The 12,513-nt window shown below is 53.8% G+C and overlaps 1 protein-coding gene across 1 annotated transcript in view; it reads right to left on the bottom strand.

The window, feature by feature from the left end:
- LOC134928679 (amiloride-sensitive amine oxidase [copper-containing]-like) overlaps positions 1-10,323 on the bottom strand; it is a 199,419-nt gene extending 189,096 nt beyond the window's left edge. The window contains exon 1 of the mRNA XM_063924665.1: positions 9,997-10,323. The gene's annotated coding sequence lies outside the window, so the exon portion shown is untranslated. The remainder of the gene's footprint in view (positions 1-9,996) is intronic.
- Positions 10,324-12,513: the final 2,190 nt, after the last annotated feature.

The following is a 12,513-nucleotide window of genomic DNA, read 5'->3' as shown; positions in this document are numbered from 1 at the left end:
GGTGGTGTCCGCCCCGAGGAGTGGTCTCGAGAGTGAAGCCTCTGACGCGTCTGGATATCGTCTGTGGCGGCGTTGCACAGGTGGGTGGAGTGACGACACCTGCACAGCAGCAGGCGGTACATCCTTGTTAGCCGCTCACAATTGGCGTAGTCGGCAGGATGGACGGAGATCAGTCACCACCCACAGCCGAGAAGCCGTGGACAGATGCGCCGAAACTACCCACTCGGAGAGGCTCGACTGCCAGCTCCACTGATGTGGTACCGAGGGGAACGGACAACGAGCGACGAAGGTCATCGCGTCGACTCAACGTCGGACCAGCCCTCGCCCACCTACCCCGTTACGACGGTCGCAACATGACCTTAGAGGACTGGAAGGCCCGACTAGAGGCGACGTTTCTCATCTATCGGGTGCCCGACGACCTGCAGGTGCCCCTCGCCCTGAATTCTCTGGAAGGCGAGGCTCGTCGGACGATTCTCTTGCGGCCCGACGATGAACGCGATGAGCTGGAGGAGATCTATAATATCCTGGGGGATATTTATGGGGACACCTCCTCGGCGGGGACCTTCCGGCAGCGTCTGTTTGGCCGGTTCCAGAGGGAGGATGAGTCCATCCCCCAGTATGCAAACGCGCTCCAGGAGATGATGGGAGAAGTACGTCGGAAAGACCCCGATGGGTTTGGGGCGCTCACCAACACCAGCCAGATATTGCGGGATCAGTTCGCCATGGGACTCCGGAACGTGCCCCTGAGGCAGGTGATGCTGGATAAGATATCCCAGGATGACACCCTGACCTTCCATCAGGTGGAGATCGACGCCGTAGCCAGGGACCGCAATGCCAATTACGGGCCACACGCCGTTTTCCCCCAGTGGGTGCAGCCGATCTCCGCGCCCGTGGCTAGCAGGGAGACCAATCCCTTAGAGACCTGTGTGCAAGACCTGAAAGAGGCCTTCCTCCGGGTGACCAAAGAAATGAGGGAAGAGGTCTCCCAGCTGAGGGAGGAGGTGTACCGGCGTGACCAGCGGGGCACGGAGTCCCGTGAGCGGGACACAAGGCGGCCCCGTGGACGAGGCATGGAACCGGACGGCCGTCCGGGAGAGGGCCGAGGCCCTCGTTGTTACCGATGCCATCGGTATGGGCATATTGCGCGGACCTGTACCGAAGCAATCCCGGAGGCGCAGTTAAACTGACCTCCCTCGCGGTAACGGGACCACCCGTGGGGGGGAGCGATGAGGAGAGATCAGCCATTAACGAACAGGCTGAATTGGTAGGAGAGTGTCCCGTGGTAGTCAGCCGCCTCGGCGGGAAAGATCAGTCCTGCTTGTTGGATACCGGCTCTCAAGTATCCACCATTTCCGAGGCCTGTTTTCTTGAACATTACGCCCATCTTAAAAGTGAGGTGTCCGAGAGCTTCATTACCCTCACGGCAGCTAATAACCTACCCATTCCCGTGGTGGGGGTGGTGTGGATGGAGATGGTAGTTTGTGGCCGAGAGCTGGGTAGGAAGGGGCTGCTGGTAGTCAGCAGCCCGGGACTGAGCCATGGCCCAGTGATCCTCGGGATGAATGTACTCCGACATCTCGACCAGCTCTTGTTCCAGGAAAATGGGCCACAATATTGGAGGAATCTGGGAGTCCGGCGCCCCGTCCAGCAGGCACTCCAACAAGTGGGACGACGGGGAACCAGGGCCCTAGGGGCAATCGAAGAGCACCTGGGCCTTTTGAAGGTCGGTCACCACCAGCGCCTGGAGTTGCCACCTCGCCAGGAAGTCCTGATCCCTCTGGAAGTGCGGACCCATCAGAGCCTAAATGGCATGGAGGTGATGGTCGAGCCCACTGATGTGCTGAGGGTAGGGTCTGGAGTGATGGTGGCACGGACCGTGTCGGTGGTGACCGGTGGAAAGGTCTCCGTCCGCTTTTGCAATCTTACCGACCAGCTTTGCCGAGTCCCGGCTGGGACAGTCATCGCTCAGGTGGTGGCGATTCACGAGGATAGCGTTCAGGGTATGCGTAAACTCTCCCTACGGCCAGAGGCTTCCGAGGCATGGGCATTATCTGTTCAAGTGGAGGAGCAGGAGGGGCCCTGCCCCGAGTGGAACGGCACCATGATCCGTACGCAGATGGACGTGTCGCTGGAAGAGTGCGCGGCCGGGGACGTAGCCAAGCTGGACCAGATGCTCTGGAACCGTCAGAAGGTGTTCTCCCGGCATGAGGAAGATTTCGGGTATACGGAGGACCTGCAGCATGAGATCCGCACCGGAGACGCCCCCCCGGTTCGGGAGCGGTATCGGCCGATACCGCCCCGGTTGTACCAGGAAGTAAAGAGCATGTTGCGTCAGATGCTGGACAACCACGTGATCCAGGAGAGCAAAAGTCCCTGGGCTGCACCCATTGTCTTAGTCCGGAAGAAGGACGGGACTATCCGGTTCTGTGTGGACTACCGGAAGCTGAACAGTTGCACCGTCCGGGACGCTTACCCTCTCCCTAGGATCGAGGAGTCCCTAGCTGCACTGGGCAATGCGAAAATTTTTTCGACCCTGGACCTGGCCAGTGGATACTGGCAAGTGCCGGTGGCCCCCCAGGATAGGGAGAAGACCGCATTCGTTACTCCCATGGGGTTGTTCGAATTTTGCCGCATGCCGTTTGGGTTAAACAATGCGCCCGCCACATTCCAGCGGATGATGGAGCGGTGCTTGGGAGACTTGAACTTTGAAGCCTTGCTGATTTACTTGGACGACATCATTGTGTTCGCCCCGACCTTGGAGGAACACTTTGCTCGACTCGACCTGGTTCTTCAGCGGCTGGAAGCATACGGCCTGAAGCTCAAGCCCCGGAAGTGCCACCTGTTGAAATCCAGCTTGGAGTACCTCGGGCATGTAGTGTCACGTGATGGGGTGTACCCAACCCCCAGCAAAGTGGCGGCCATCCAGGAATGGAAGGTGCCCACCACCGTCACGGAATTGCGGGCATTTCTGGGTTTGGTGGGGTACTACCGGCGCTTCATCAAGGATTTCGCCCGGATCGCGGAACCCCTACATGCCTTGCTTCGGGGGATTGCGACCACTAAGAAAGCTGCCCTGGAGACTTGGGGAGAAGCGCAGAACCTGGCCTTTGACCAACTGAAAGGAAGTCTCATGGAAGCTCCGGTGTTGGGATACGCAGACTTTGAGAAGCCCTTCGTCCTATACACGGATGGGAGTCTGCAGGGTTTGGGCGCGGTCTTGGCTCAGGTCCAGGATGGGCAGGAGCGGGTGATTGCTTACGGCAGTCGTAGCCTGCGAGAGACCGAAAGGAACCCAGACAACTACAGTTCCTTCAAGTTGGAACTACTGGCAGTGGTGTGGGCCGTGACCGAGAAGTTTGCGGAGTACTTGACCGCCGCTCACGTGGATATTTTCACGGATAACAACCCCTTGGCGTACCTGGAGACCGCCAAGTTGGGTGCCTTGGAGCAACGATGGGTGGCCAGGTTGGCCAAGTTCTCCTACAAGATCCGCTATCGACCGGGGAAGAGTAATGCCAACGCAGATGCCCTGTCTCGCTTTCCGGTGGAAACCCCCGAACCTGGTGGGGAAGAAGAGGACTGCGGCGAAGAAATGCCGGATCTCACTCGTGTGCGGCAGGCCACGGCCGGAGAGTTGTACCGACAAAACGCCCAGACTGCCTTACTTAGGTACACGGAGATGGACTGGGCACAGGAACAGCAGGCCGATGAGGATTTGGACCTCGTTCGACAGTGGGTACAGAAGGGTCATGTGCCATCCCGCCGAGAGCAGGATGGACTGACCGGGTTCTGTAGGAAGGTGGTACGTCGTTGGGACCAATTGCGGGTCTGCGCTGGTACCCTGCGGAGACGCTGCTACTTGGAACAGGAAATGCGTACTGTGGAGCAGGTGGTCGTGCCAGAAGCCCGGGTGCGGTCGCTGGTGGAAGAGGCGCACGAGCAAGGGGCCCATTTGGGACCCTATAAAACATACCATTGGTTGAGACGCCAATATTTCGCCCCCCGGCTGCAAGCAGTCGTGGACCAGGTGTGTCGTGAGTGCAGGCGGTGTGCGGTAGTTAAGCCACCGGAACAGCATGTGCCCATCCAGACGATCCGGACCAGTCGGCCACTGGAGATGCTGATGATCGACTACGTGTTGATCGGGGAATCTGTAAGTGGGCACCAGTATGCCTTAGTAATGACTGACCACTTCACTAAATTCACGGTAGTGGTTCCCACCCGAAACCAGACCGCGGAGTCGGCAACACGAGCGATCGTCGAACATTTCATTCGGCAGTACGGTTGTCCTGAGCGGATCCATTCGGATCAAGGTGCCTGTTTCCAGGGGCAGCTGATGGAGCGCCTCTGCCAGCTTTATGGCGTTCAAAAGTCCCGCACAACACCTTACCATCCGCAGGGGAATGGCGCCTGCGAGAGATTCAACCGGACTCTGCTGCAGATGCTCCGCGTGTTGGAGCGTGCCGAGAAGCAGCGATGGCCCGAACGTGTTCAGGAGCTGGTCTGGACTTACAACAACAGAGTTCACCACACCACGGGATTTTCCCCTTTTTTCTTGTTGTTCGGCCGACCCGGACGGGAGGCACACGACTTACAACTGTCCGGGACTGAGGAGGTAACGCCCCTCGCCCCTGCCGAATGGGTCGAGGACCATCGCCTACGTCTGAAGGCGGCGCACGAGTTGGCTGGGAGGCTGATCGCCGACCACCAGCATCCACCTGTGAGGTCCCACGAGCCTGGATCGTTGGCCGTGGGCCAGCGAGTGTTGGTGCGAGAGGTTCGCCCAGGGGGGAAATTGTCTGAACGGTGGGAAGTTACCCCATACCTTGTTCGCCGTCGCTTGGACCCGGGTGGACCAGTGTATCAAGTGGAGTCTACCGATGGGACGGGACGCCTGCGCACATTACATCGGAGTAAACTGCGACCTTGTCCGTTCCCGGATCCGGTGAGCGGGGCTGAGTCCCCGGTAGCGGAGGACGGGTTAGGGGCCCCTATCGGGGAAGCTCTGACCCCTCTGTCAGACGAGGAATGGTGGTTGCCGGTTGAGGAGAATCATCCGGAGGAGGCATCAGAACCTCAACCCCCAGCCGAAGTAGTGGCCTCTCCCCTGCCAAGACGCTCTCTGCATTCAAATAGGGGCGTCCCGGGCCCTCGCTACGCGGATCCGAACTTTGTATGGTCGGATTCTTGCTTTGCGGGGACCACAAAGGACAAAGGGGGGGGAAATGTGAAGGGGATTGCAACCTTCCCCTCCACGGAGCGACGGGCGGCGGAGCGACGAGCGGCGATGCGGCGGGCGGTTTCCAGTCTGGAGGGTCTTGCATCCGAAAGGATTCAAGCCCCTCCAATCCCAGCGGCGCATTTCAAACGGCGCGCCAAGCGCGAGCCAATCAGGGCTCACGCCTTGGCCGCCACTCAGAGCTCGCCGCGGCGAGCCAGTCGGGGCTCGCCGCGTCATAGCTCCGCCCGCTCCCGGCGCCATATAAGAGGCGCTGCGGAGCGGGAACAGTCAGTCGGACGGCGGACGGGAACAGAAGAGGAAGAAGAGCTCCAGCGAAGAGAGACGGCGGCCGAGCAGCGGAAGAAGACGTCGGCGGAGCAGAAGACATCGGCAGTGCGGAAGAAGACGTCGGCGGAGTCACGCAGGAAGACAGAAGACGGCGACCAGCGGCGGAAGTCCGGCGGAGAGTGCTGCAGCGTGTGGAGAGCAAAAGAGCTAACGAAGCTCCCCGCTGCAGCCTCTCCCTCCGCGACAGGTAGGCGGCCTTGGGCCACCTCTACCTACCTATAATCCTCCCTAGAGCACCAGGGACAGGCACTAGGCCTGCGGGCAGAGTCAGGCCCTGTCGGCCTGTGCGCACGTTAGGCAGGCTCCGGCCTGTGCCCACTCCAGGCCTCCGGCCTGTGCCCACTCCAGGCCTCCGGCCTGTGCCCACTCCAGGCCTCCGGCCTGTGCCCACTCCAGGCCTCCGGCCTGTGCCCACCCCAGGCCTCCGGCCTGTGCCCACCCCAGGCTTCGGCCTGTGCCCTCACTCCAGGCTTCGGCCTGTGCCCTCACTCCAGGCTTCGGCCTGTGCCCTCACTCCAGGCTTCGACCTGTGCCCTCACTCCAGGCTTCGGCCTGTGCCCTCACTCCAGGCTTCGGCCTGCGCCCTCACCCAGGTCACCGGCCTGCGCCCCTCATTCAGGCTCCTGCCTGCGCCCCTCCGGCTGGAAGTGGGCTGTGTAGCAGCTCTTGAGGGGTCAGTGGCTGTTGTTTGAAGCAGACCGGCCCCACGCGGTGTATGACCCAGGGGATTGGAAGTGTGGAGTAACGTTCCCGTCCCACACGTCGCCATCCCCCGGTCATCGGAAGTGGGCCACCGTCTGTTCCAGACCCCCGTCCTTCATTGTGAGCCAAAGGCACCGGCTGGTGTCCAACATCCGGAAGGTAGGACTGGTAAATCGGGGTATACTGTTAGGCCGGGGAATTGTTCCACTGACTTGCCGGGTAGTGAACGTGTTAATTGGTCCAGTCTCCGTTTGATTGGGGTAGAACCAGTAGCCTCCAGTTGTTTAAGTTAGTTTGTTAGGCAGGCGTAGTTGGCTGTATCGTTGTTAGCCGTAGAGTAGCCTGCAGGTAGGGAGGTTGTTCTTCTTGTCCCAACAGGAGCGGAGAGGTGCGACAATCAAGGTGACCCGCAAGTTGGAAGTGAGTATCACCCTGTGTCTGTCTGTCTGTCATCCCCCCTGTATACCGGTCCGGAGGGTTTGCTCGCGGACGCGAGGACCCCCCTCTCACCACACAACGTGCGAGTGTGTGAGAATTGGGTAGCTGAGGCCTATTGGCCAGTGATGACCTTCCGCCCAGCCGGTGAAGGTCGCGGCTACCCCTGACGTGTCCCGTACTCTAGGCGGAGGTCGGGCGTACGTCTCAACCGACATATTCCTCTCTTTCCAGACCCCCGTCGTCCGCGGTGAGGTGGTGTCCGCCCCGAGGAGTGGTCTCGAGAGTGAAGCCTCTGACGCGTCTGGATATCGTCTGTGGCGGCGTTGCACAGGTGGGTGGAGTGACGACACCTGCACAGCAGCAGGCGGTACATCCTTGTTAGCCGCTCACAGCAGTGCTCTAAAACACCGGCTTCCAGCATTTGGCTCCCAGCGGTGTTCACCTTCCTGATGTCATCGGTTTCCCTAATATCTTCAGTGCTCAAGTCATCCGTTCTTCAAATTCATCGATCTTTAGCTTCACCAGTGTCATTCAACTCCTCTGCTAACACTGGTTCATCTGCACTTCATCCACAATTCTTTGTTACCGGCTTCCATTCGGCAAAACCGGCAGTCTACGTGTGCTACTCCCTCTACAGCACGTTCAGCCTCTGTACATCTGCTGACCAGTTCCAGCTTTCATCTACCATACAGCACCTAGGTGACGGTAAAAGGACTCTCCATCTCCTAATCTCCCAAGCTAGCCTTGTGCGGATACCACACCTAAGGGAATGCCAGCTTTTGCTATTTCTTGTGGAACTGTGTACTGTTTTTAATAATTTCTCATATCATATCTTTGCAAGTGCCGATGTACCACCAGAACTGTGTTCAATAAACAAACATTCATTTTATCCTTGTTGTCGTGGTCACACCTTCGGGCACTGGTGGTAGAAGTCCCCTATGTCTAGGAGTCCTATTGTACCGCACAGATTTACATTTACACCAGCCCCTACAACTGAGGCTGTTTCAGGTCAACACCAGCCCTCAGTTGTGACAATTACAGTGGTACTGGCGTATAAGTCCAGTCCAGTGATACTGCCATATTGTAACCCCTTTCTCACCACCCAGGGGCTATCAGTACATAAGTGCCTCCACCCAAGCTAGAATAATATCTATAGGCCCACCTGGGTAAGTCTATATTAAGTATATGTGTAAATACGATGTTACCTATTTAAGATGCTTATGTATTTCCTATGGTATCCGGACTCCAGGTCGACAGCACAAAGGTCGACACACCTTAGGTCAACGCCAATTGGTCGACACACCTTAGGTCGACATGGACAAAAGGTCGACAGGAACAAGGTCGACATGGAAAAAGGTCGACATGAGTTTTTCACAATTTTTTTTCTTTTTTTGAACCTTTTCATACTTAACGATCCACGTGGACTACGATTGGAACGGTAAAGTGTGCCGAGCGAAGCGGTAGCTGAGCGAAGGCACCATGCCCGAAGCATGGCGAGCGTAGCGAGCCATGCGAGGGGACGCGGTGCACTAATTGGGGTTCCCAGTCACTCTACGAAGAAAACGACACCAAAAAAACATAAAAAACTCATGCCGACCTTTTTCCATGTCGACCTTGTTCCTGTCGACCTTTTGTCCATGTCGACCTTTTGTCCATGTCGACATAAGGTGTGTCGACCAATTGGCGTCGACCTAAGGTGTGTCGACCTTAGTGCTGTCGACCCTCAGTCCCAGACCCATTTCCTATGATGATTCTTCTTCTTTCGGGTCCCATGGATTTGAGTACAAGCGACAACTATGGTAAGTATAACAACTATCTGGGTTTTAATACATCAATAATCAATATCACAGTTGCAGTTAACATAGAACAAACTATGCAAACATATAGAATTCCAAGAAATCCCTCCCCCTTATATAAGGTGCCTATACAATAAAAATATATGCATGCAATACAAAAAAAAGACCCTTTATATTAGTTAATGAGTTACCCGGGTACTCTCAGGAAAAATAATTGCGCAATTGCGGCCCTTGAGCAAAGTATGTTAGTAGTGCTTTGACGGAGTTCAATTAATCCCATATAACAGTTCCGATATCACTGAGATTCCTCTTACGTCTTATGAAATATTTATAATCCTCAGGTTCCAGACCCTGATCTTTTCCTCTCCCTTCCTGTTAGGACACTCTTTATACAACCACAGTTTCTGTTTTCTTTGTACTATAGACATATAATAGTCCTTACATTCCGGACACACTGGCTCTTCAGCTAATATAACTCTTTCCTCTTGAATTAGCTCCGGCAGCGTCCTAGCATAAGCACTTCATAGATCGTTGTAATTATAGTCAGATACTATGTCTCTAATATTGCTATTCTTGGTGGCCAACTTAATACAGTCTACATTTGTGTTGCATTAATGTTCTCTGGGTGTATCCTTAGATTTGATACAATGTGATTGCTCTCTGGCTAGGTTTCCCTTATATGCCCATAACCGACTAACAGTGTGTGTATCTCTTCCTTGTATAAGTACAATCCCCTGAATATACTTCTCTCTTGGGGGTGGCACTACCTGGCCATTCCCTTGGGAACGTTTCTCATTAACGTTCACTCTCTCCATCAACTGACTGGATTTATCACTCTTATAAATTGAGCAGTGTGTCCATACTACGTTTTACAAACAGTTCCTTGCTCTTATGTTACTGCTTCTCACACACACACACACACACACACACACACACACACACACACACACACGCACACACACACACACACACACACACACACACACACACACATCTATAAATATATATATATATATATATATACAGTCACTATTGCCTGCAGCTGTCCACGCCTCTCTGCTCTCTTGTACACAATCGCATTAATGTATGTAACATACTTCCACTATCCTTCTCCTGGGCTGCTAGCTGTTTCCCCTTAATGATAGCATTTCAGTCTCATTGCTGCAATTATTTCATGCTGCCTGGGATATATATTATAGCTATATATACGCTTTGCCCGGCAAGCATTGGCGCTCCGTTTTTTAACTGAATGCTGCCCAGTGATGGGCTATGAAATGATGCCTGTGTGGCTGCATGTCCGCATGCATATAGATGAATGGGCTGTGTGTGCTGGTGGGGAATGATTCTTCGCACTTACACCTCCTCTCCAGTTTCACTGCACACGCATCTGTCACTCCCCCGACTCCTCCTCAGAGGGCACAGCTGTCTGTCTAGCGCTGTGGCTCCACCCCTCACCAGGAAGCGCTAACTGGAGCCTCTGGGTATGCTAACCTGAACCACCATCACTTCCTTTGTTGCTACCGCTGGAAGGGCTCCCGGTCTGTTGTGTTGCCAGGGATCTCGGCTACCCTGCAGCCAGAGGGAGGTACAATAACCACTCTGCCGCACCATTCAGCGCTGCTGGTCTCAATAGCTCCGCTCTCCAGTCCTCCAGTACTGTACAGCCACCCGCCGCCGGGTAAGTCAGCGGGCACCTCCGCTCCCACTGTCTCTCAGTCCCTCCGATAGTAGCTGCACCTGGGAACCCTCGGTCTCTCCGCTACTCTCCCACCGGGCTATCTGTGGGGGAATCCCTGAGCTCTGACTCCGTCCACCAGTCCAACCGCTTCCCCCAACTGTCTCCACCGGTCTCTCCTTCTCCCCACGTGCAGCCACTAGAAACTTCCTCACTACTACCATGTGCCCTGACACCTCAACCCTAAGGGGGCTTCCCAGAAATTTATACAGCATATAGCAGTCCCACATTTATAACGTGTATATATATTGTGAACATTGCTAGCATCATTAGCCCGTTTATAACCACAGGGCTACAATATATATATATACCCTGTTGCAAAGCGGATTACTGAGGCCATAACAACTATGCTGGTGTTAGACGTGCGTCCGGTATCCGCCATTAGTGCAGTGACACTGCAGTGCCACTCCTAGATGGGCCGGGTGTTTGTGCCGCACACTTGGGTCGCTTAGCTTAGTCATACAGCCACCTCGGTGCAAATTTTAGGACTAAAAATAATATTGTGAGGTGTTCAGAATAGACTGGAAATGAGTGGAAATTAATGTGATTGAGGTTAATAATACCGTAGGATCAAATTACCCCCAAATTCTGTGATTTTAGCTGTTTTTATGTTTTTTTTCAAAAATCATCCAGATCCAAAACCAAAACATGAGCGGGGAATTATAACCAAAACACAAAATACGAAAAGTGCCCGCCGCACTGTGAAGATACTGGGTTCCAAATCACTCAAGCTTGGTGGTAGATGAAAAACCAACCATGGTTTATTGACAGAATAGGATATAACACAGTTCAGCACACTTCTGTAATCCAATTCCACATGACAATTCCCACCACAATCTCCTGACAGAACATTACTTCTTAGTCTGGGAGCAGAGAGTCTCTTCTAGCAATACAGAGTCCCAGATAAATCCAATATAATGGGTCCCCAAGCAGATCCCTGACAGAACATCACTTCTTAGTCTGGGATCAAAGAATCTCTCTTCAGCTCTCTGGGTAGCTCTCCAGAAGCTTCATATTGCTGGGGTGTGTGTGACCTCTGTGTTTTAGGATCTTACAGCATTGGAATACAATACATATTCTAATCAAGGTGATTACATCAGCCAGAGAGCCACCATGTCTGGTCAGCTCACTTTTGGACAATAGGGTTTAAACAAACATGGACAATGGTACCTTATATGACTCACCCTCTGAGGGTCCACTGTGGTGTATGAAAACAATAGAAAACTAGGTCTAACATAAATACATTATCTAAAGGGTAACAGATAACATAACACAATTGCATATATTAACAATATTAAGGTTGATTAAAACACAGTATTGGGTGAGCAGCAATGGACATGTTATGGAGAATGAACAGACGAATTGGATGTATATGGATATGGGTATAAAAAGTACATATGTGACACAGGAAATGAGGCATAGCTATATTCATTGTCACAGACCTCATTTTCTCACATTCCTCTCCCACTTTTTAGACCCAATGTCCCGGCAAGTTGTAGGTACAGTCCTCAATGTCCAAGCAAGGCTGTTGGGACAATCCAGTAAATCTTTCCTTAGGTTTGGTGAGAGGGTGATTAGCAGTTCAGAAGTTCCTCCACCACTTTTAAGCCTGTGCCTGGGCAGTACAACCTGGCTCAAAAGGACTGAGGGCCATGTTTCCTGAAGAGTCTAATGACCGGCCTTTTGGGTCTGGTGGAATTATGATCAGCAACCCACAATTGCTCCATTCTTCACCAGATCCCCAATTATATGTCCCTGGCATCAAATAACTCTGGTCCCAAAACATACTTGTAAATGCATGTACCTCTCCCACTCGTTCCGTGGTCTCCCACCTGAGAACAAGCAAATAGTGGGATGCTGGCTGAGAGCAGTTTCCCTCCTGGTGGTGCATTACATCCCTCGCCTCTGGCACTTCAGGAGTGGGTATTTTATCCATTTGTCCCAAACATAAATTTGTCAGTTGCATAAGGACGGGCAGATGCTGGTGCTCTACCATGGCCTCAGATACAGTGTGGGGCTCTCCTCCACCCTCCTCGGATTGCATGCCCAAAATCTGTCCAATGGCAGTAACATGTTGGGGCTCCTGCCCTATTGCCAAAGGCAAATTGAACTTTGGCTGCAGGGAAATAGCAAAATCCAACAATTTGTCTCTTAACTCTTCCCCCTCAAAAGCCACTTTCACTGTTCCCTCAGGTAATTCCCCATGTGGCTGCAGAGAAACTAACAGGACTGACTGATCCCTGTCCAGGTCTTCTCCCTCATAAGCCAATCCT

Source organism: Pseudophryne corroboree, chromosome 5 (assembly GCF_028390025.1).
Source record: "Pseudophryne corroboree isolate aPseCor3 chromosome 5, aPseCor3.hap2, whole genome shotgun sequence".
Taxonomy (NCBI): Eukaryota; Metazoa; Chordata; class Amphibia; order Anura; family Myobatrachidae; genus Pseudophryne; species Pseudophryne corroboree.
The sequence above is the reverse complement of the archived record's forward strand: the minus strand, read 5'-3'. Positions and strand labels throughout refer to the sequence as shown.